This window comes from Symphalangus syndactylus, chromosome 6 (genome assembly GCF_028878055.3).
Source record: "Symphalangus syndactylus isolate Jambi chromosome 6, NHGRI_mSymSyn1-v2.1_pri, whole genome shotgun sequence".
Taxonomy (NCBI): Eukaryota; Metazoa; Chordata; class Mammalia; order Primates; family Hylobatidae; genus Symphalangus; species Symphalangus syndactylus.
This window is the reverse complement of record NC_072428.2, coordinates 25,450,653-25,471,315: the sequence shown is the minus strand read 5'-3', so window position 1 is coordinate 25,471,315 and position 20,663 is coordinate 25,450,653. Positions and strand designations below refer to the sequence as shown.

The window sequence follows — 20,663 nt, the reverse complement described above, 5'->3', positions numbered from 1 at the left end:
GGGCTGAACTGGGGCTCTTCTGAGATTCAGTCACTCTTTCTCTCAAGTCAATCCTGCACACCTTCACTGCCTGAAGGGCAACCCCTTAACTTGTTATTTGGGCTCTGTCTCTTTGTACCTCTTCCTTAACCAAGGGCCCACTGATAGGACGCTCAAAATGATGACTTGATACTTGGTAAGATCTTAAACTAAAATTAGGGATAGAAAAAAAGCAATGCCTATAGAAAATATTGTGAATGAAAAATTAACAAATTTGTATAGGCTGTCTGAGGAGTGGGGAGGGCTGATGAAGAGGTAATGAAACATCAAAGATGACGCCAGGATTTACTCTTGGGTCTGACTGAACCACACCTAGAATCAAAGACCTGGCTTGAAAAAGAAGAGCCTACTTGGGAGATTAAGTGACTTGTCGAAGGCCACAGAGCTAATTATAGTTTGGCTTGGAGAAAAGGTCTCTTGGCTTCTGACAGAGAACCTGCTCATTCTATCTCCACAGAAACATTGGATGAAAAAGCTTACTAAAGCCACAGGGAAAGCAAGATTGATCTAGAAGATTTTCATAATTAAAAATAAGTTTATGGGAGTATGATGGAACAATGCCATACTTTCTAAAATAGATCAATGCCATCATTTTTCCTGGAGACTATTTTAGGAGGAGGAACAGGAAAGTTAAAAAAAAATTATGGGAGGAGGAGGGTCAGGAAGTTTGAACAGAGGAGTATTCATCCTGACACACCTAACATCGCCTCAATGTTTAAAATCACTTTATACAGTTATTTTTCCAAATTAAAGGTTTGATTTCATTAGGAATATTCTTGAAATGTCAGCCTTCATCTCACCTGCCCATCACAGATGGTTCACAGCCCTGTCTCATTCCCACAAGCAGAGCCCAACCTTACCAGCCAGCAGAAGAAAACAGTGCTCTTGCTTGTATCACATGCCCTAAGGCAGTGAAAATGAATCATGCCTTTACATCAGTGTCTTACAATGCTTTCTGAAGGGGTCACCTCTTTACCTCTTTTGTAAGTGCACTCTGTGATAATTATCTACTTACATGCTCTACTATGAGTGAGAAGCAGAAGGAAGGTTCTTGTCCATCTTTGTATCCGCAGCCCTCAATACAGAACCTGAAACAAGATAGTCACACTCTAAATGTTGGTTGACCAATATGATGGCAACTGCTTACATCTGCACAGCAATTTAGTAATTCATTCATTTATTTGTTTGTTTATTCAAATATACATCCCCAGAGTACTCTAGTACTGGGATGACTACAGGGATTATGGCACAACCCTACCCTTGAGGGGCATGTAAAATCTTTCACTGAGACAGTTTTAAAAGTAATTCCAATAGAGAGTAAAAAGTGTTGTGATAATAAAAGTGCAGGGGGCTCTATGTGGGAGGACACAGAGAGGTACACAGCTCACTCTTAGGGACAAGGAAGTCTTCTTGAGGAAGTCATAACTAATCTAAGACACAAAAGACTGGGAGAGAAAGGAAAGGAAAGGAAAGGAAAGGAAAGGAAAGGAAAGGAAAGGAAAGGAAAGGAAAGGAAAGGAAAAAGAAGGAGAAGGAGAAGGGGGAGAAGAAGAAGAACAAGAAAGAGGAGGAGGAGGTCTAGGAGAGGAAGGAAGGAAGGAAGGGAAGGAAGGAAAAGTGCATAGTGATTACTAGTGGCAAGATAGTAAAAAAGATATTACAGGTGTTACAGGTAAAGGTGGGAAGGTGAGAGTGCAACACATTCAGGAACTGCATGGCCTTCCATTTTCAAAAGGACTTTCATTCCCATGAGTTCATTTGACCCTCATAGTCACTTTCTGGGATAGACAGTGTTTCTCGAGGTGAGGGCTGAGTTAATTGTTATGTCTACTTCACAAGTGAGGAAAGAAAGACCCAGACTCCGAGAATTTAAATAACTAGTTCAGGTCACACTTGCCAGGGTCTTCTGGCTCCAGTCTCTGTGCTCACTCTACCATATCACAGTGAAAATCATTTAGGCCTTACTGAATTCCTGAGGTCTGTGATTTCTGAGTGATCTAATCCAGGGCTGCAGGTTGGCCCCTGGGCTTGAAGGGCATGCTGTCTCCACCCTGGGTATAGTGGTGACCTCGCTCAGCTCTGTGGCCTCTGGCCTTTGCCTAAGCACACAGATGCCCAGAGGCTTTAACTTCAAAGACATGCCAAGCCAACCCCTAGAGCCTTCAGCTCCCTGTGGCTTCTTCTGGAATCCACACTGTTTGTGCCAGAAACTCCAACTGCCAACTAAGGAACAACTTGCTCCTGAGCCCGTGCTAATGCACTCTCAGTAAAGGCCCTTGGGGAGCAAGGATTGACTGGGCAGGTCACCTATGCTGAGCTGTCCCCTCAGCCCACCCCTAAATGGACACCAAATTGCACCAAAGGCACAGTCCTTCTGGGACAGGGATGGTCACCTGAATTTCAGTACTTCTTCCTCTCTCACCTTATGCATTCAGCCAGCCCCCACATCCAGAGAACTTGCCTCTGAAATTCCTGTAGAGTCTATAACCTGCCATTCATAATTGCCATGTGTTCAAAGCATGCCCAACCAATTCCACTCACTACATGGCAAACACTGTTCTAATTGCTCTATGTAGATTAACTTGTTTAATTTTCACAACGACCCTATAAAGTAGATAATATTACTATTCTCATTTTGCGGACCAGAAAACTATATCAGAGAAAGGTTAGGCAATCTTCCAAAAATTGAACAGCTTAATGCATGAAACAGTTGGGTTATGAACCAAAGAGGCCTGACTCCAAAAGACACATTTTTAACAGCTAGGTTATATGTCATGTCATAGATGAAGCAGCTGAAAGAAGGGGAGACGGAGCCTGCAGATGGACTCTCATATACCTCCTTGCGTGCTCTCACACCATCACCTCTGCCTATGATGCCCTTCCTCGCTCTATCATCTTTCCATTCTCTTTGCCCTGTTGACAAAACTAAATTCAACTAATTTATATGGCAACAAGTAAGTGTACTCTCCCTGTTGGGAGACTTCTTCTACTTCCCAAGAGACACCAAATCAGGCTGAATTCATTACTCCTTAATCAGTGTCCCCATAGCTATAGAGTAATGATGTCATTATGAGCCTGACCCCTCATACCCCCAAAAGGCCTTACTTTCTTTGAGAGTAAGGGCTCCTTCATTTTGTACCCCTTCTACAGAGCACAAAGCCTGGCATATGCTGAGAACCTCACAAATGTTGAGTTGATCAAACAGAGAAACATGCAAAAGCTGCCAGCAAAAGAGGGTTTACATTTGTACCTCGACCAAAGCAGTGAGAAAAGCAGCAGATGAAAGCTGCCCCAAGCCATAATTAACTCAATAGAAGTAAAATCTAAAGGTAGAGTAAGCCAGCAGGAGGTGCTGAGTCCCTCATCACTGACAGTCTTCAGGTAGGTCTAGGCGGCGCATAAAGAAGAGGCTATGAAGGGGATTACAGGTTTAGCTGGGAGCTAGATAAGTTTCTGAATGGAGACTGTGATTTCCACTGCCAAGGTCCCAGGAGGCTTGCCTGGACTAGCACGATAGTCTCCTAACTAGTCTCACTGCCAAATCTGTTTCCATGCTAATGCCAATTCACACACACACACACACACGTGTGCACACACATATACACACACACGTGTGCACACACACACACACTCATAAACACACACATACACACACACACGTGCCTGACACTTTCACTTTTTTATGAAAAACCACCTAAGCTCCCTCTTGCCCATAGCAGGTGTTCTCAAAACTGTTCTGTGTTTGGTCTTCTCTATAGTGTAATTTAGTGGCTTCCCTGTGGAGTAGGAAGATGGGGCTGGAAAGACTCAACCAAAAGGTTGCTCTAAACCCTTCCCTGTGTGACCACAAAAGTAACCTTATGTCTTGTATCTGTGTTAAATATTGGGACTCTATGGGAAATTTTAGTTAGGAAAAAAAAAAATCTCTGCTAATTGAAAAAAACAGTCTCAAAACCCCTGGCCTCTTGCGTGAATCCAAATTACTGGGCACTGATAACCCCACCTCTGCAGCCCGACATAGCCTTTCTTGGCTCTACGCTGTCTGTGCCATGTTGGGTTTCTTACTTTTGCCCCAAAATGCTCCTAAGGTTCACATGAAACCTGTGTTTCTGGATATGTTGGAGGTGGCAGGGATCCCTCCATCAATCATTTTCTTGTTTGGTGAAATATTCTTTTCTTTAAGGCCTCCATTCCTTTCTCTCATGTCCCCTGTGAAGGCTCCTACATGATTGGCACTGATGTGGGTACTTAGCACATGTTTAGCATGTGCTGACTTAGGCATCATTCCCCTGAAACCATGGGCTCTTCGTACCTCCAGTGCCGCTCACATCTGATGACACATAGTAGGGGCTTAATAAATGCTTATTAAGTTGACGACTATGCTAGAAGAAGGGTGAGGGATTACACAAAGTTATAAGAAAATCTCAGGGTAACTCTTCAGAAGCAAAAGTAAAATAATAACATTTAATAAAAGTGCCTGCTCAAGGCCTGCAGCCCAACTCCAGTTTTGCTCCAAATGTTGATGGCCTTGAGCTTTCTTGTGTGAAATTCAGGACAGGCTGCATAGGAGAGAACAGATGATGAGTAGGACTTGAGGAGCAGTTTTAGGTGGGGCTGTTTTCCAGAGCCTGCAATTATACCCTATTCCTGCATGTTTGTACCCTAACCTAAATCATACATTATCCTGGCTGTGTGCAGAATTAAAGGAGGTGAGAAAATATATAGCCCACGAGTAAAGGAAGAATGCCAGGGAAATGATAAAAGATTCCAACCTGAGCCTCTTCCAACTCAGTGAGGCTCAGGTTGGAATCTTTGGAAACACAGTACCCAAGTGTTGCCATGCCTGGAGCAAAGGCGTTGGTGCCAATTCTCACCAGGTGAAAAATACCCACAGATCAGAAGAAGAAAATGATGTCAGTTCTTCCAACTCTTCCAAGAATAAACTGGGCCCTTGAGCTGTATTTACTCTGTGACACATGTACTTGTCTGAAGTCAGTACATATTAGGAAAAGTGTGGGATTACCCAGAAAAGTTTAATTTCATTTCCGTTCAGGAAGAATGTTTTCATTGTGAAAATTCAACAGGCAGTAAAGGAATTGTGACAGTGTGTGTGTTTGTAGAGGTCAAGGAGAAAGGTTTGGCTGCATCTTTCCCAAATTGCTTTGCCACATCCGAATTTCTAGCAGCTAATATTTTAAAGCTATAGCACCAAGGTTTCTAAGAGTCATTAATACCAGGAACTTTAATTTACAAAGGCCAAATCTCAAGCAACTCAAACATCTCACCTTCCCCTACAGTGGTTCAAAGCCAAGACTAATGAGAGGAATTTTGATCCATTCAAGGCTGTAGTAGCCAGCCTCCAATGTGGTGCCACATGATCCCTGTCTTCTGTTATTTCATCCCTTCAAGTAGTCCCCTCCCACAGTGAATCAGGGTTGATCTGTGTGACAAAGAACAGTTTAGTATCCTCCACACTGGATTAGGACTTTCAGGAGTTATGTTATCAGAGGCATTGCAATTTCTAGTCTAGGGGGATCCAGTCACCATGCTGCAAGTCACTGATGAACACTGTGGAGAGACCCATGCGGAGAGGAACTGAGGACTGTCATCAACAGGCAGCACCAACTTGCCAGCCATGGGAGTGCGTCATCTTGCAAGCAAATCCTCCATCCCCAGTCAAGGCTTCAGATGACTGCAGCCCTGGCTTACTTCTGACTCAGTCTCATGTGAGACTCCACCAAGAACTGCCCAGACAAGTTGCTGCCAAATTCCTGGCCCACAGAACTGTGAAAATTAATTAATGTTTATTGTTAAGCCACTAAGTTTTGGGGGTAATTGGTTTCACAGCAATCAATAATACACAAGGCATTAAGGTATTCATTCATTTGTTGACTAAATATTTTTTTCAATATCTGCTCTGTACCAGGAGCCTGACTGATCCTACCATGAACTCTAACAAAGGGAGAATAAGAGAAGAGAAACAGAGCTTGGGGTGAAAACAGGTTACTTATTGCCTTTTCTTGCAAACTGACTGGTCCTTAGGTTCACCCTGGTTTGATTTCACCAGCAACTGAATTTACTCCTTGGGTACCTGTATTAGCTACAAGTGACAGATAATCACTGTTTTTTTTTTGTTTTTTTTTTTAAAGGGATTATCAGCTTATATAAGTAAACAATACAGGTACTGCTTAAATGATTTATATGTCTTACTTCATTTAATTCCCAAACAACTTCATAAAGGGAGCGCTCACATGATCCCCACTTCACAGAATGGGAAAACCGGGGCACAGAGAAGTAAAATAATGGTTGAATTTAGGTGCTCAAATGATCATCCATAACCTCTTTCTCCAGCTCTTGCCTCTGTTTTTTCTTATTGGTTTCAGATTCAGACAGGTTTTCCCTAAGTGGTGGCAGGCAAGGCCCCCAGCAGCTCAAACTTACCAGCTTAGTACTCCCCAGAGAGAAAGTACATCTCCTTCCCAGTGGTTCCTGAAAATGTCCCTGGACTGGCACTCATTGGCTCTGATCATCCCAGTTTGCTCCCTGGCCTGCTATGTCCTAGTTACAGCCAGATTTCTGTCACATGTCCACCCAGGAATGAGGTGATGGGATAACTCCACCTGAACTTCACATACTCAGAGCAAGGGAGGGGTAGCTTTCCTAAAGGAAAATCCGTATCTTATTGCCAAGATAAAGGAAGGTAAATGCTGTTGCCAGGCAAAAATAACTGATGTTCACCAGAGTGCCCTTCTCACTTTGTTGACTGGAGTGGAGGGTGCATAGTGGGAGAGGGTAGGAAAGAAAACTAGTAAAGTCATTTTGGATCAGATAAAGCCTTGCGTTTATTCCTTCATTCCCTAAATAAGTTTATAAATGTTTATAAATAAGTTTTTGCTAAGCCTTAGGGGTAAATGCAATGGTGTACTGGAGTTGGGTTTCATTGACTTGTGAGAGCCAATCATTAACATTTCAGAAATTTTGCAGGATGGTATCAAACATAGCCATTTTCAGATTTATATGGGCCAGGAGCCTGTCATTCCAGCACTTGCGGAGGCCGAGGCTGGTAAGATTGTTTGAGCTTAGGAGTTCCAAACCAGCCTGGACAACATAAGACAATCAGGGATGAATTTTTTTTTTATTGATTATCTAGACTCAAGAAAGTGATGGAGAAAGTTAATGATGGAAATGTATCCATAACCATTACATTGTAAATGGCACAAAATATTGAACAAATATTCCTCCGGTATTTGCATATGTCTGATTCAGCAAAGATGACTCACATCTTTGATGATAAGTGAAGTTTCAGTGTTTCCCCTTTATATTATGTGCTAAAAGAAAATATCAACTGACACGTTGGAACTGTACTTGTTCATCAATTGCAACTATAGATTAGCAACAGACACAGGAGTTTAGCAAGAATTAACAAAAGCATTCTATAAGAATCAATTGGCTAAAGGAAGTTTACAAGAGTAGTGTACTTTTTTATTATTTGTAAAGAGTGTGCTAAACATATGTTATATCAATAAACTTTATAATTAAATAATGTATACATATACATGCATAAATTCCCTGCCCCTCCTCCTCCAGGGCACAAGTTATTCAGCATTTACCGGGGTGTTACTTTATAAAAGAGTAAATATGCAGTATTATATCAAGCTAAAAATTTTGACTATTTTGTAGTCAATAGGAGCCATCGGGGTTTTTTGAGCAGAGGCATGGCACAATTAGATTAGCATTTTAGAATGTTCACTCTAGCAGTGATATGGAGCATAGACCGAAGATAAAGTAGTTAGGGAGGTCTCTTAGAAAGTCTATTCAAATTCAAATGCAATTAATAATATCCTTCAGCTAAATGCTAGACTTTATGCTAAGAAATTTCATACCCTATTTCTTTTACTCCTTATGGCAGCTCTATTGAGGTAGAGATCATCATGACAAAGGCAATGAGACTAGATATAAAGGCACAGATTTAAGAAGGAAATAGACTGACTAAGCATTGCTGACTGTAGCCTAGGTGTAGACTTATTTAGCTGTCTGGCAACCAGTCTCTAGTGAACGGCAACACTAGTGTCTTTTGAAAAGTCACCCCTCCCATTGCACCTATCTGCCTTGGCCACCCAAGGAAAAACCACATCACCCAAACTAAGCCAAACAGCCTGCCTTTCCTTGTATGAAAATTAAAGAACGGGAAAACGGGTGGAGGGCATGTATTCCAGAGAAAGTACTTAGCATAGCTGGCTAAATCGTTAGTTCTGCCTGCACCCAGAACAGCACTGGTTTCTGCCCTATTTCTAAACCTAGTTTCCAGCCTCCAATAAATTATCTTTTTACTGAAGTTCTCCAGAATTGGCTTCTATTGTTTGCAACCAGAAAAACTCCCACCACTACTGTGCCTAATTAGAAGAAAAGGCACAGGACTGGGTGATGTTTAAGGCTTAATGTTTAAGAAAGAAGACAGTAAATAGCCCCAATTTTGTAATGCCACTGACACAAGTGACTACAATTTGTTCTATAGGTCTCTTTTGCTCTGAAGAACAATCTCCATTTTAACATTTGTATACGGTGGGCTTCCTGAGCTCACATAAAAGGGAGCCTCGGCTCTTTTTTTTCTATCAGTTTCCCCACCAGCTGCACTGAGGTGCATATTAATGATGGCTTGGCAGACCCTGGTCTGTGAGGCTCAGAAGCATGAAAGACATACCTATGTGTGTGTGATCTGTGCTATCAAAGGCCACAGGAACATCAGTGGGAAGGAAAATTGACACAGTGACAGAATCCGCCCCTTATCAAACAGAAGGTCTTGACGAGTCCTCATTAGAGAGGTCTCTGTGTTTTGGACTGATTGAAATGTCTCAGTCTGCAAGGATCCTGAAGCAAAGGTCAAAGTGGCCTTGCAATTTGGCCTTCTAGCTTCTCTTTCTGTGGAGGGGATGAAGAGAGGCCTTAAAATCAGTCAGGACCAGACCCTGGGCTAACAGGAGTGCTTAATCAGCTGCCCTAGGTCTCAGACAAGAAAATTCTGACTGTTGCCGAGGAGGTATTAATGACGGATACCATAAAAGGCAGTGACCTCATAGCTCTCAACTTCTCTGTCAAACCCCTAGTTGGCAACAGATCAAGGAGGCAGGTTGTCACAGTGATCACATCTGGCTGCGTCTATAAGAAAGATCAAAGTGGCAGGCCTGTAAGTCTGAGAGAGGCCCACTTGCCAGTTTCCATCTCAGCAGCCCACTGCCTGGCACCTGGAGGATGCTCCATAAGGGTTTGTGGGTAAAAGGCGAGCAGTGGAAGAAGGAAAGGATCTGCTGCTGCTCTGAGTCTGGGGGGAAATCTCTTTCTCATCATTGCAACTCCTGGGGCTTTGGTCCAGATGGGAGGAATTGCCTCCTGTTCCACTCCCGCCTCCTCACTCCCCAAATCCTGAGTAAGATTCAGATTCTTATGAAGGCAGATGGAGGCCTGGGACTCTTCTGACAACACTTCTTTTTATTCATCCTGGAGACACTCGGAAGATAAGCATAGGAGAGCTCCAGCCTGGAACCCCTGCCTTAGCTATTCCAGCTTTGCCTATAACAGAAGTTCCATCAGGCTTTAGTCTTTTCATTTGTTGAAAGGAAGCATGAGCCTAATTATTCTAAAGGGTCCTGTCCAACAATAATCTTCCGTGTGTTGGGCTAACAGAATCACGTCTGTCACTGCAGAGTGTATCTTTACTTAAAACACAGATTCCCCAAATAGGGTTGCATGCCTTCTCCTCTTGACAACGGCCTTTCATGTTGTTACCATTATAACCTTCCACTGACATTATCAAAGTCCAAAAAGCAAAAGCTTGATGCCAGAGATAACAAGGCAAAAGAACCCACCCCACAAGGCCCGAGTCACGGTCATGCACTGACAGCCACCCCAGCCACCGAGGCCAGGAATACAGTCTCTCAGTTAAGCCATTTCCTGGAGCGAAAACCAGCATTTTTCCACAGAGCCAACCATTCAAAGCTGCCCTCTCTAACCTTTCAAATTTAATTTGTTTCAAATCTTGTAGGAGCCACAGAATTATTTCAGGATTGGAGTCAAGTGAAAACAGGTGTGCCACTCTTTCATCCACCCTCCCCTCCTCTTCAAAGGGGCCTGATTAGCCACCAGATTAATCGAGCTGGCCAATGGGGAGAGAGGAGCCCTGCAGCTTGCCTGAGCACCAGTCACTGGGATGCTGACCCAGAGTCTGGGGGTCCCAGTATAGGACCCCTGACCTGGTTAAACTTCTCATGCCCTATCCAAGTGCCCAAGCAGTGACAGGACTTGGCTATGACCTCATCCGCCCTGTGCCAATATCTTTCTCTGCCCTTGTGCAGGCCATTCTGGCCTTGAAAGCCAAGGCATGGTGATCCTGCCTTCCAAGATAAACCAGAGTTCTGCTCTTGGCTATCCCAGCATTTGCTTTGGCAGTTCCATTTAGGCTGACCTTCGTGATGTGTCAATATTTAGGGGGCTATGCATGGAAAACATTTGCAAAGTTTAAAATGAAATAGAAAAGTCTTATTCAAAGACAAAAATTGGAGTTCAGCAAAAAGTCAAACCAAAAGGAAAAATTATTTTCACTGTGCAATCCCTGGAAGGGGAGCTGTTAGCACTCAGGGCCACTGTAAAGGGACATTTTTGCCCCAGATCCTGCTGGAGAGGACTGCAGAGCTCACACCTGGGATGGCGTTTCTCTTCTATTTGTACAAACCCCTTTGGTTTCTTCATTTCTTCTCATGGCTAAATAGCATCTTGATACTGACAACTCCCAAGCTTAAATCTCCAACTCATGCTCCTCTCTCTTGAACTACAGGCTTATATATTAATTATTGATTTGATATCCCTTCTCAGCATCTAAAATATTCAAAACCATTCCATCCTAAATCTTGCTTTCCCTCAGTCTTCTCTGTGGCAGCACTGTCCTTTCCTTTGTTCAGGCCCAAAACCCTGGAGTCATCCTTGCCTCCTCTCTTTCCACACCCCACATGCAGTATCAGGACATCTCATCTGTTCTACCTGCAGAACATGTCTCAAGCCCAACCACTTCTCACCATTTCCATCACTAAACCCTGCTACAAATCACCACAATTTTCTGCCTAAAAAAAATGTAGTAGGCTCCTAGCTAGTCATCCTACTCCCACCCCACCCCTCTACCCTGACCCTGGTTGTAGAGAGAAATGAAAATGATTCTTTTAAGATACAGTTAGGTTGTATCACCATCTGCTCAACACCTTCCAGTAGTTTTCCGTCTCATCCACAGTCAAAGCCAAAGTCACCACAAGGGCCTTAAAGATCCTCCAATATCAGTTCCCTGTCCCACCTCCCACCAGTTAACCCCTGACCTCATCACCTGCCGTCTTCTCCTCGCTCACTCTGCTCCAGCCACACTGGCCTTCCTGATGATCCTCAAGTTCAGCAACCATGCTCCCACCTCAGGACTTTGCTCCTGCTCTTCCCTCTATGTGGAATGTCCTTCCCCTTCCCCCAGGTATCTCTGTCTGGTTTGCTTCCTCAACTGCTTTAGCTCATTGCCAAGATTTGCTTTAACAGAGGCAGCATCTCCAACCACTGTACATAAAATAGTAATGGTCACACCTCCCTCTGCATCATAGCCCTCACTATGTTCCTCATCCTGTTTTATATTTTTATGCGACAATTATCTCCATCAGATTTATTATAGACACATGTATTTATTTTCTGTATCTCTCAACTACATAATAAATTCCAGGGGGTTGAAACTTCATGTTGTTCACTGCTGTATCCCCAGAACCTAGACTGATGCCTCATACCTGGTAGACATGAATATGTAATTTTTAAGATAATTAATACCCAGCAGCCTTCAAGTCTTAGTCTTCTGGCACCCTCAACTTTTCTTTGCATGATCACTCCAGGTTTAAGGGTGGAGCATGAGTCTCGGTGCTGACCAATTATAACACCTTGTGCCCCACTCCACCACATACACACACACATGCAAAGGAATTGGATCAGGGAGGATCATGTAACTCACTCGGATCCAATGAGACGCAAAGACATTTTCTCTGGCTTCTAGGAAAAGAATATTGCTCCTTCCCATCTAATTTAACATAGAAGGGGCTGGATCTGCTATAGCAATTTGAACACTTTGAGAAGAGTCCGGGCAGCCTTGGAGATGAATTGATGGAAAGCAGTTACCAATCTTAAAGACTATATGATTCCATTGACCATGACCTACACATTTCACATAGAGAGACTTGAACTTCAGAGAGAAAATGAGGAAAAATAAATGAAGAAGCCCTTGTCCTTGCCCTTGTCCTCTTGCTGAGCCTTCCCACTTCCACCATTTAGAACTATGATGACGCTTCAAGGTAGAGCAGGGATGGTAAAGAGGTCATGTGCCATATCCGACTCGAATTGACAAGGGATCATTTCCTGGAGCTTAATACTGAGAAAGATTTAGAAACGGTGAACAGCTCAGCAGGGGAATGCACCATGATTGACTAGTAATGCCTCTTATAAGCACAAGACAGGGGAGGGATGTATTAATTTCTTTGTGCTTGGAAAAAGCATAAAATTGAGCTAATTTCAGGGACATGATATAAAATATATACATAATAGAGGATAGAGAAAAAAAGATGTGATTAGATGAGGAGGAAATCCAGGGATGGCTTCTGCAAGATGAACCAAGAATAGAAGCCAGGAAATGCAGACAGTCCCCCAACTGTTTAATCTAGAGCAGAGGGGCCATGTCATAGAGAGGTTCAAGATAAGGCTGGAGATGTTCCACCAGGGACAGAATAATTGATGAGGGCCTTGAATGCTAGACTAAAAAAGGTGGATTGGATGCAGGCAGCAATAGGGAGTTTCTGTAGGGTTTGGAGCACGTGAGGGTTGTAATAAGACAGATGTTTGAGGCAGATTATCCTGTCATTTGGATCCAGGATGAATTGAAGCCATGGGAATTGGTGGTAGGGAGGCTGGCTAGCATCCTGCAGCAATGAGTCAAGGAAATGCACTCCGGAAAATGTCTTAAGCAGATCCGTCATGACTACGACCACAGACTCTTTAGCTGTGTCCAGACCTGTGCTGTGGACATGCTCAGAGAAGTCTCAGAACCTCCATAGCAGAGTTTTCAGAGTAAGGGACCTGAGCAGTTTTGGAAGGGTCTTTCCATTCAGTTCGCTGGACAGTGGCCAGGGCAAGGAGAGAGGCCATTCTGAAGCAACTGTGAAAGCTTCTGTGTCAAAAGAATTGTGTGCCTTTTGTTGCTGTGACACCACAAAGTCAGCTCACTAGAGTCTCCTGAAGTTTCCACTAAATCATACGTAGGAAGGGATGATTTGTTAATCACTAAACTTAACTCATATAAATGTAGGCTATATACTTAGGTTAGCCATAGTAATGGCAAGGGGTACAAGTGCAAATGTTAGCAGGGTCCAGGTTGGTAAAATAACAAAGCAAAGCAAGCTGGAGACTGGCATACCAGGAGGCCACGTTCTGAAAAAGCAGTAGCCACTCAGCTCTAACTGGTGGTTTCCACCAACTCATGTAGACTAAATACTTCAGTTTTTACACGAGAAGTCTTATATCTAGTGTTTCATGTGAAATTCCCTCATTCTTAAATGTTCAGAGCTATTTTAATTTTATTTTAACTGCTGATTTCTCTATTCAGATCTCTCGACTCAGAAGCTACAGAGGTGGGTTTAGTCCCTATTATTGGGCCTTGATTCGAGGGAGGCAGATGATGAGCTTTGTAGCAGGCAGCCTGGGATGAAATCTCAGCCAGCCCACTTTTTCTCTCGATAACTGTGACCAAGGGACTCAACACTGCACAACAACACTTCCATTTCATTAGCTGTCAAATGGAGAAAATAACAAAGTAATTAAGCATTTGCCAAATGCCAGGCACTGTCTTGATGATTTTTTTGCATTCTAACAATGACCCTATGAGGTAGTTGCTATTATATGTTCTCCATTTTTCAGATGAGAAAACAGAGATGCAGAAAGTTTTAAGTACTCCTTCAAAGGACTGCAATAATAATAGATGTGAGGCAGTTGTGGTGGTTGCAAAGCACATTCTAAGTATTAGTTATTATTGTCATTATTGAGTATGACTCAGAGAAAAGGTGTTTTTTAAAATCGCAACTGTTGGCAGCTGTTTCTGCCCCGGGGGAGTGGACACTTCTTTCTTGACATGGCTCTGTATTTTGAAAAATGCCTGGAGAGTCCTCTTAGAGTCTAATGCTGAAGCTTCTAAAGGATTGGCCCAAATGATGCATCTGGGCAAATAGCGATGTTGAATTGTTCTTCAAAACAGTGGGAGGATTTGGAGGGTCTGGGGAGCCTGAGCAGAGGGAATGAGGGGGCTGAGAAGGAGGAGGGAGGAGGAAGGGGTAAGGAGGACGTTGAAGGGGAATAGCTCAAGCACCGTGGTGACAGCCTGGAAGGACTGAGGAGGAGATGGTCAGTGAGTGATCTTGTGCTTTGCGGGACTGGAGGAGACATTGCAATTGTCGACAAATCAGGCTACATGCACTCACCTCTATTGCTGCTGAGCCTTGAGTACAATCCTTCCACTTACAAAGGCTGCTTCAGGAAAGCAGAGATAAAAGGGCTGTGTACCTCTGGGTAGAGGTGAGAAAGGGAGATAGTTAATACTTATAAAGCTCTTTCGCTGTGGCAGTCCTCTTCCAAGTGCTTTATGCTCATTTAATATCGAAAACAACCTCTAAGGAGATGTTCTATTAGCCCGTTTTTACAGATGAGGAAACTGAGGCAGAGTTACTCAGCTACAACTGACTCCAGATTCTGTGCTCTTAACTTCTATGTTATCCTGAAAGAAAGACACAGCTGCCGGAGAGGAGACCCTTGTGAAAGCAAGGATTCAGAGGAAAGAGGTAGTAAGAACAAAAGTGACTAAAAAGACTAGAAGCCCCGGAGAATCCCTAGGGATATTGAGAAGCTCAGGGAGGAGGTTGCTTGTTGCTGGTTTTTCCACTAACCTGCTCGGTGGGGGACTTGAACCATTTTTACTTAAACATTAAAACAAGATGATCCAGCTTCAACTGATCTTTGGGTGACACTATTTTCAAGATTCAAATAGGATATCCAAGTAACTAAGGCCTGTCATTCTACGTAAATTCGGACATGAACCTTATGCTTGACCTGTGCAGATGAGTGATTAGTATATCCAGGTAGTATGTCCCACTTGTGTTAGCTGCTTCCCCAAGTGTGGGGAGAAGGTGATAACACCTCAGAAGCATCCTAGACATCGGAGTAAACTTAACTGAGAATGTTCTGAGTGAGGAGGGGAAGAGATCGTTTTGTTATGTAGAGGACTATCAATCACTTTCAAAGATACAACTAATACCTAGATCTAAAAAGAGAAAATGGTTGAGCAAATTCATCAGGGAGGCTTTGATTTTGTCTGATTATGGGCAGAAAAGAGACAAAACTGTTGAGTGTTTTGAACTCTGTTAATTTGTGTAACACATGCTCTACTTATGTTTTTAAAGAGATATAGATCCGCATGGTGGCTACTTTTTTTTTTCTTATTGATTTGCTAAGCATAAGCATTGAACTTACTTTTAACTCACAACAATGGAAAAATCTTTTAATGAAAATAGTATTCACCAAAGGTTAAAAAGTTAAGGTTTGTCACAGAGGAAAATGAGACCGGCATGATCAAAATGCAATGCATGTTGCCCTTAGAGAGATCTGGCAGTCCCCGGATCTGTTTTGTCTCTAATCTCTCTCTCTCTCGTCTTTCTCTTTCTCTCTCTCTCTTTTTGCTAGTAATCTACTAAAGAAGTGTCAAAAACTTATATTTTACTGATGATTCATTATCAAGTTTGGCTCTGTTGAAACAGCCTCCTTCTTTCTCTAATGCTGTTTTTGTTTCCCAGAAAGGAAGCTGAAGGGAAAAAAGGCACATGAATTATGACTTCTTTGAAATGCCCCCATCCAGTACATCAAGGGTTACTTCCCAAATTCTATTTTCTCTTATCAGGAATGTGTTACTCTTTGCACTTACACACTGTGCATCTGTATTTTGTCTTGGAAATTGCACATGTGAAGCAACTACAAGCGGTGACTGAGCTGAGGGATTGGCATATGTAGTAAGCATTTACAAAGAGAATCAGATCATGTGACCTCAAAAAGATGAGCTTCTTTTAGGTGGGATTTTGTTAGACCAATTGTGGGGAGCTCAAGTAGAGCCAAAAGGGAGGAAAGAGACTCAAAGTGAGAAAAGGGCACTTATGGAAGCTCAGAATTAAACAAAGAAGTCTTTTTGAGTATTAAGAAATAAAAACAATGGATCCAGAGCCATGGAATGGTGCCCAGGGCCCCCAAAAGCTCATTTGCTTTTAAGATTGTTTAGGCTTTAATTAGTGAAGCCTTGCCCAGAAGGATTAAAAATCTTGAACTTTGAAAAAGAACAATTTGCAAGGCCAAATGGGAAGAAGGCTGAGTGGATACAGATGGCAGTATAGAACTCACAGCTTGTTTAGTCAAAGATTAGAACTCTGAGCTCTGAGGTGGGGCTGATGGTTTTCTTTACAAGAAAAGTTCAGACCACTTTATTCTGCTTTAGGCATGAGATAAAACCTATCATGAAGAAACTTACAGAAATGATGTCCCTCTGTTTGTAGTTTTAATCTTTCTACATTTATCAAGCATCAATAGCTCACATTTTCCCCTACTTTCAATGCTCCAAAGCATATTGAATTCTTTACAATTCCTCCAAAGCCCAAACTATTTTATGTGTCCAAACCCTCCGCATAAAATTTTTTTTCTACCTCTACCTGTAAACTCCCATGAATCCTTTAGAAACATATCCATTCATATCCTCTTCTCTGAAGATCTGTCTGAATCTTGCAGGCAGTGGATCATGTTCTCCTTTTTGTCATCTACTTAAATTCACCTGTCAGTTGCACTTACCACTTTGTGTTGCATTTATTTGATAACATGTAGAATATATGCAAAAGCATGCATATGCATATGGAATATACGTACATTTTAAATACTAATAATTTTAAAACACCTATGTACCAACCAAACAGCTTAAGTTATTGCCAATAACTTAAAATTCCTGCATGACTCACCCACCCCTCTGCCTACTTGCTCTGAAGAGGAAACTACTGAAGAAATTTTATGTTTATTCTAACCTCGTTTTTCTTTCTAGTTTTACCACATATATTCGTGTTCCTAAACAACGTAGTGTTTTGAGTTGCCCATTTGGAACCTAATAATGTGACATTAGGATTCATCTGTATTGATGATTGAATCATGCTTTCTTAATGGGGGTGATACTGCTCTCAAGGGATAAAATTTGGTTCGTAATGTGTACAGCAAAGTTATATATATGATCTATATCTTAGTCTTAATGTATACAGCAAAGTTGTATATATGATCTATAAATATACGGTTTGTCTGTGGCATTAAACTTTCACCCAGGGTTGTTCAGAAAAAATACCTAAAAAGACTTCATAGGGATATGATATAAAAAAAAGATTGGGAAACACAAGTATGGGTCATATATTTTTATTGCTGTATAATATCTCATCAGATGACTAAACCACAATTCGTCTATTTTAATGATTATGGATATATGGGTTGTTTCAAATTATTTTTATTATTAAAATGGTGTTGTACTCATAAACTTGATAGCCTAGATGAAATAAACCAATTGCTTAAAAAACACAATCTACCAAAACAAACACAAAAATATGTAAGTAATCTGAATAGGTCTGCATTTGTTAAAGAAATTAAATCAAACATTAATAACTTTCCAAAACAGAAAGCACCAGTCGTAGATGGGTTCACTGGTAAATTCTACCAAATATTTAAGGAAGAAATTGTACCAATTCTCTACAACCTATTTCAGAAGATAAAAACAGAGGGCATACTCCCTAATACTCTATGAGGCAAACATGACCCCAATACCAAAACCAGACAAAGATATTACAAGGAAAGAAAACCATAGACCAATATCACTCATAAACATAGATGTAAAATTCCTCACAAAATATTAGCAAATCAACTACAATAATGTATACAAAGATTTATACACCACAACCAAGTAGAATTTATCCCAAGTATGCAAGGCTGGTTCAACGTTCAGAATTCCATTAATGTAATACATAACATCAACAGTCTAAAGAAGAAAAATCACATGGTCTTATCAATGGACACAGAAAATTATTTGACAAAACCCAACATCCACTCATAATAAAAACTTGATCAGCAAACTAGAAATAGATGGGAACTGCCTACATTTGATAAAAACCAACTACAAAAATTTACAGCTAAAATCGTACTTAATGGTGAAAACCTCAGAACTTATCTGCTATGATCAGGAACAAAGCAAGGATGTCCCTTCTCATCACTGCTTTTCACCATTATACTAGAAGACCCAGGTAATACAATAAGACAAGAAAATGAAATAAAAAGTATACAGATTTGGAAAGAAGAAATAAAACTTCCTTTGTTCACAGATGACATGACAGCCTATGTAGAAAATCTGAAGGAACTGATTTTTTAAAATTATAGAACTAAGTGATGTTATCATTTTCTAGAACTATAAATGCAGCATACAAAGTTAATATATAAAAGTCAACTGCTTTCCTATATGCCAGAAATGAACAAGAAAATTTGAAATTAAATCACATGACCATTTACACTAGCACCCTCCAAAATGAAATATTTAAGTAACATCTAACAAAATATGGACAAGATCTATATGAGGAAAACTACAAAACTCTGATGAAAGAAATAAAAGAAGAACAAAATGAATGGAAAGATAGTTTGTCTTCATGGATAGGAAGACTCAATAGTGTGAAGATTCAGTTCTTCCCAAGTTTATCTGTACATCTTATTCATATATCTCAGCAAGTTATTTTGTGGATATCAACAAACTGACTGTCTAAAGTTTATGGTCAAAGGGCCAGAATAGTCAACTCAATATTGAAGAACAAAGTTAGAGAACTGACATTACCTGCCTTCAAGATTTGATATAAAGCTACGGTAATCAAGACAGTGTAATATTAGCAAAAGAATAAACAGATCGATAGAACAGAGGGCCCAGAAATAGACCCATATAGGTACAGTCAACTGATTTTTGACAAGGAGCAAAGATAATACAATAAAGCAAAGATAGCCTTTTCAACAAATGGTGCTACAACAACTGGATTTCCATATGCAAAAAAAAATCTAGACACAGACTTTACACCATTTACAAAATTAACTCAAAATAGGTCATAGATCTAAGTGTGAAACTAAAAACCATAGAACTTCCAGAGGATAACTTAAGAGAAAATCTAGATGACCTTGGATATGGAAATAATTTTTTAGATATAAGACCAAAGTCATGATCCATGAAAAAAAAAAACTAAGCTGTGCTTTATTAAAATTAAAAGCTTCTACTCTGCAAAAGAAAATGTCACAATTAATTAGATGACAGCCTGGGAGAAAATGTTTACAAAAAGGTACATCTGATAAAGAACTGTTATCCAAAAAATCTACAAAGAACCCATAAAATCAAAAGATAATGAATGACTTGATGTTATAAATGGGCAAAATACCTGAACAGATACCTCACCAAAGAAGATACACAGGTAACCAAGAAGCATATGAAAAGATGCTCAATATCATATGGCATTAGGGAATTGAGAATGAAAACAACAATGCAATTCCACTACACACCTCTTAGAATGGCCAAAATCTGGAATATTAACAACACCAAATGCTGGCAAGAATGTGGAGCAACAAGAACCCTCAATTATTGCTGGTGGGAATACAAAATGATACAGGCATATGGAAGATGTTTTTGCAGTTTCTTACAAAACTAAGATATTCTTATCATCTGATCCAGTAATCATGCTGTTTGGTATTTACCCAAATGAGTTGAAAACTTATGTTCATAGAAAAACCAGCACTAGTATGTTTATAGTGGCTTTATTCGTAATTGCTAAAACTTGAAAGCAACCAAGACGTCCTTCAGTAGGTGAATGGATAAGTAAACTGTGGCACATCCAGACAATGAACATTATTCAGCACTGAAAAGGAATGAGCCATCAAGCCATAAAAAGACATAGAAGAAGCTCATATGCATATGTAAGTGAAAGATGCCATCTGGAAAGGCTACATATGGTATGATTTTAACTATATGTAATTTTGAAAAAGGCAAAACTATGAAGACAGTAAAGAGATCAGTGGTTGATGTGTGTTTGAGGGGAGGATGGATCAATAGGGAGAGCACAGAGGATTTTTCAGCCAGTGAAGCTACTCTATATGATATTAAAATGGTGGATACATACCATTACAGATTTCTCAAAATGCAGAGAATGTACAACATCAAGAGTGAACCCTAATGTAAACCATGGACTTTGGGTGACAATGATGTGTCAGTGTAGGTTTACTGATGATAACAAATGTTCCCCTGGGGTGCAGGACATTAATAGTGGAAAAGCTGTGCCTGCATGGGATCAGGGAGTATATGAAAACTCCATACCTTCTGCTCAGTTTTTCTCTGAACATAAAACTGCTCTAAAAATAAAGTATATTTATGAAAATGTTGCATGGACATTCTTGTACACAGCTACTGGTGCATATGTGCATCAGTTAATTTAGGG

At 41.0% G+C, this 20,663-nt stretch overlaps 1 long non-coding RNA gene across 1 annotated transcript in view; it reads right to left on the bottom strand.

Annotated features, from left to right (window-relative positions):
- Positions 1-1,068: 1,068 nt before the first annotated feature.
- Positions 1,069-20,663, bottom strand: part of LOC134736990 (uncharacterized) — a 48,662-nt gene continuing 29,067 nt past the window's right edge. Inside the window, exon 5 of the long non-coding RNA XR_010121498.1 lies at positions 1,069-1,127. This is a non-coding gene — a long non-coding RNA (uncharacterized lncRNA). The remainder of the gene's footprint in view (positions 1,128-20,663) is intronic.